Source organism: Rhea americana, unplaced genomic scaffold, assembly GCF_003343005.1.
Source record: "Rhea americana isolate MKP2758 unplaced genomic scaffold, rheAme1 scaffold_702, whole genome shotgun sequence".
Lineage (NCBI taxonomy): Eukaryota > Metazoa > Chordata > Aves > Rheiformes > Rheidae > Rhea > Rhea americana.
In genome coordinates this window covers 5,282-9,818 of record NW_028186871.1, presented here as the reverse complement: position 1 = coordinate 9,818, position 4,537 = coordinate 5,282, and the positions used below count along the sequence as shown (strand labels likewise).

The window sequence follows — 4,537 nt, the reverse complement described above, 5'->3', positions numbered from 1 at the left end:
GAAAYCTGGTTCTGGTTCTCATTTCTTATCTTTGAGTGTTGCCATGATCTTCTCCTATGACATCCCTGCTCCCTGGAGAGTCTTTCCCCAGGTCAGCATGTCCATGCTGGCCTCGCCATTGCTACTCTGTGCTCCCGACAAGACCCAAGCTGGCAGTGCTGCTCTGCAGTGCAAGCAGGCTGTGGGGCCTTGGGGCCACATAGTGACTCCTGCCTCAGTTCTGGTCAGGTCAGGAAGCAGATTTGGCCAGAGAGGGATCACCACCACCAATTAATGGCATGTGTCTGTGCTCATGGGTAGTGCTCAGAGTGACCCCAGGGTATTTGCAATGTCAGGAGATGTGTTTGGGTGGGCACTAGCTCCAGCCTGTGGTGTTTCACWGAGAGTGTAGGAATTGCTCTCCAGTGACTGTTCCCAGGGCTTCCTTGGTCCTCACTGCCTCTCGGGGGATTGCAGAGCCCTCATTTCTCCATGCATATCTGGATTTAGTGCCTTACCTTCTGGTCACTCCACCATGGACCATCCCTCATTTTGTGATGCCCCACTCATTGTCCACCCTCAGGCACATACCCTCACTGGAGATCCCCTGAGCTCTCCTGGGCTGCAAAATTTCCCCCCTCCTCCCCAAAAGGATGACCATCTTTCATCAGAACTGCCACCTGTGGGACAGCCCTGGGCAGGCAATTCAGAGACCATCCCCCATCTCCAATGGTCACTGAGAGGTGAACCCTGAACCCGACCTGCAGTCTGTAGCAGATCAGCCAGGGAATCTGAGCACATCCCCTGGAGGCTATACAGTTGACAAGCAGAAGAGCAGGCCCTTTGATTGTGCAATCCCTTGGGCTTATTTTTGACTCTAACTTCTGAAGAAAGGCAGAATTTAAGCACATTCCAGAGGAGATTTACTTTTATTATGGAAATGTTTTAATATGGAAATCTTATTGTGGAGGCCAAGTCTGGCATAAGGGTGTCCCATGCCTGGTCCTGCCTGAGCTCACAGAAATGCACAGGGAAGCACCATGTTACAAAGAGCACTTAGGCCATATACATACATGAGAGCACAGCAGGGCAGTCTAGAAATGAGGAGAGCAGCCCTGAAAAGAGAAGGTGCTGCTGCTATTGGTGGATGCAGTTCCAGGATACGCACAGGCCTCAAGTGAAGGCCACAGCAACTAAATGCCTGCTGCAGCAGTGTAGAGATGGTCCTGAGGAGAAGAGTCTGCTCCCCTAGGCTGCATCTAAGCTCCCCTCCTCTCCACTCCTGCTCTGCTGTGAGTGTTGGAGCTCTATACAGGGAAGGGACCAGCCATCTGGTGGCTCCTCCCTCGAAGGAGGTGGGTGTGAGATCACACCCTGACAGAGGCCAGGGGAGCTGAGCTCTCCAAATGGGCAGGGAACTCAGGATCTCACCTTGTCTGTACTCACCTGAGCCTGACTCTGTCCCCTTGAGCTCCCTTGATGTCAGTGCTGAAAGAGACACTGCAAAGGGAAAATCTCCTCACTGCACTGGGGAGCATCCAAGGGAGCTCAGACTAGCAGGCTCTGAGGTTCTCCCATCTCTGATGATGAAGGGGAAAGCCKAGCTCACTACTTCAATGTACTCTGTGAATCATATTCCAATGAGAGAGAAGTGGCATAAATCAAAACATTTTTCTTTCTTTTCACAAGAAAGCATCAGCGAAAAGTAAAGGAAAAAAAATGAATCACGCAGAACCTTGATGCCAAATGCCATGTGACTGATTAGTAGATGCATATGGGATGCTTATTGGTGCTGCCATTGGAGCCATTGAACCAGTTTCTTCAGTGCATMGTGGAGCTCCTTGTTCCTCATGCTGTAGATGAGGGGGTTCACTGCTGGAGGCACCACCAAGTACAGAACAGTCAGCACAAGATCCAGAGGTGAGGAGGAGAGGCTGGAGGGCTTCAGGTAGGCAAAAAAATGCTGTGCTGACAAATAGGGAGACCACAGCCAGGTGTGGGAGGCACATGGAAAAGACTTTGTGCCGACCCTGCTCAGAGGGGATCCTCAGCACAGCAGTGAAGATCTGCATGTCAGACAGCACAATGAAAATGAAACACCCAAAGCCTAAACAGACACTAACCACAGTGAGCCCAACTTCCCTGAGGTAGGAGTGTGAGCAGGAGAGCTTGAGGAAGTGGGGAATCTCACAGAAGAACTGGTCCACTCTGTTACCTTGGTAGAGGGGTATGGAAAATGTGTTGGCAGTGTGCAGGAGAGCATGGAGAAACCCAGTAGCCCAAGCAGCTGCTGCTATTTGGACACAGGTTCTGCTGCCCGTGAGTGTGCTGTAGTGCAGGGGTTTGCAGATGGCAACATAGCGGTCATAGGCCATGGCTGTGAGGAGAAAACAGTCTCCTCCTGACAACAGGAAAAACAGAAAGACTTGAGCAGCACATCCTGTGTAGGAAATGGCCCTGGTGTCCGTCAGGGAATTGGCCATGGATTTTGGCACAATGGTGGAGATGGTGCTGAGGTTGAGGAGGGAGAGGTTGAGGAGGAAGAAGTACATGGAGGTGTGGAGGCGGTGGTCATATGCTACGGCTGTGATGATGAGGCCATTGCCCCAGAGGGCAGCCAGGTAGATGCCCAGGAAGAGTGAGAAGTGCAAGAGCTGCAGCTTTCGTGTGTCAGGGAATACCAGGAGAAGGAACTCATTGGGGGAGCTGCTGTTGGACATTGGCTCTCATTAGGCAGGAGGGCTGTTGAAAGGAGAAAAGACATTAAGAAGTTAGGAGAGAATTTTATAGAACAACAAATAAATAAATAAATAAATTCTTTTCTTCTTAAAAATCCCATATTGCTTCTCTCTTTTTTGGGATGCCCTTTGTGCAGTTCCCTTCCTGCAGCTCTCATTTATGCTGGCTGGCTGTGTCATGAAGAGCAAAGACCTCTGCCCATGGTCTCAAGTGTCTGTCCTACTGTACCTGCAGGAGGTATGTGAGAATTCTGGTGACTCACTCTGACATTAACAATTTCTGTTAAGTGAAATCCATTCATCTTGTGGAAGGGTTTTGCAGCATCTTCACTCCCCATTCTAAATAACTAGAATTGCAGAAATGTGTTTGGGGGATCTTTTTCATATTGTTTATTTTCTTTGAAATGCCCCTGTCACCCCTGGGAGTGCTCTTTAAGAGCAGAATTCCTTGGCATTTCTACTGTGGGTGCTGAGTGGAAAACATCCAGTGTCACTTGGAGTGGGAACATCTCACCTGCCTGTTAGTCTCATTCCCAGCTCTCCTGTGCTCACATCTCTTTGAGTTGGAGGATGATGTTACTCTCAGAAGAAACTAGCCCCTGCTGAGAGCAGATGAATCCAGTTTCAAAGTGCAGATCTCCAAACTTCCCTCCCTTTCTCCAGGCACCAGAGGGAGGTCTCCACACTCCCCTTCTAGCCAAGCCTCTCTGCAGCTTCTTCATGGGTCTCTCAGATATCACAGAGGTGCTGTGAGAGAACAGAGCYTTTCTAGAGGGCAGCTCGCAGCCCAGCAGGACACCACAGGGAAACTCTCCTTCAGGGAGAGTCAGCTCATTTCCCAACCCCACGGACTGCATTTCCTGGGGATCCACAGGTCAGGAGGTTGCTCGGAAACCTCACTGCCATGCAGACCCCTCTGTTGCAGAACTTGCAGCATCAAAATCCAATCTGCAGCTGGAAACACCCAACTCCAGAAAGCCCAAGAACAAGAACAGGAGCCGCATGGAGGGCAAACATGAAGATCTTGAGAGGGAGCATTCCTGCTGCCACGGGAGGCAAGGAGAGAGACAGAGGGACCGGACTTGGGAAAGTCTTCACCTTACCCAGCTGGGCATGCAGCCGGGCACATGGTGACATTGTAGGGCAGTTTTTCTCAGCCCTTTTGTTGGGCAGTATGAAACGGGCCTGAKGTAGGAGAGATGCCCTTCCCCTCTGCCGGAGGTCTGGCTGCAGAGGAGGAGGAGGCTCATGGCCTGGACCCCATGTCTGTCAGGACAGAGACTCTGCTGAGTGGGAGAGGAGACATGGGGGAGGAGGGTGCTCAGAGGAAAATGTCTGCTTTGGAGGGACTGACCATGACTTGCCCCAATCCATCCTCCCAGGATGTTTCTGTTAGCAGTTGCCTCTCATTCCCTGCCCATCTCTGCTGCTGGAGGTGACCCTGTTAGGAGCTCTCTCTCTGTCCTAACATGKTTTCCCAGCCAATTCTGACAGACCTTAACCCACCCTCTGGTTGCTCAGCTCTGCTCTACAGAAAACTGCCAGATCAGGGCACTTTCCAGGGGCATCTCTGTGCATGCAGGTCCTAAGGAGTGGGTCACATAAACCCTGGTGAGGTCAAAAAGGTGATGTTGATGCTGTCTGTAGGCTAAGGTGAGGATGAAGCAGTTTAGAGAGATTTCTCATAGACTTATCAAAATTTTTTTAGCCCCAGCTCCTTGGCAAAACTCCTTCCCTTTTTTCTCCCTGGCAGAATTATGGAGCAAAATGGAAGCGCAGAGACCAGAAGGAAGCCTCCTTCCCTTTCAAGTAGCCCTTCT

At 50.8% G+C, this 4,537-nt stretch overlaps 1 pseudogene; it reads right to left on the bottom strand.

The window, feature by feature from the left end:
- Positions 1-1,762: 1,762 nt before the first annotated feature.
- Positions 1,763-2,354, bottom strand: LOC146586189 (olfactory receptor 14A16-like; annotated as a pseudogene).
- Positions 2,355-4,537: the final 2,183 nt, after the last annotated feature.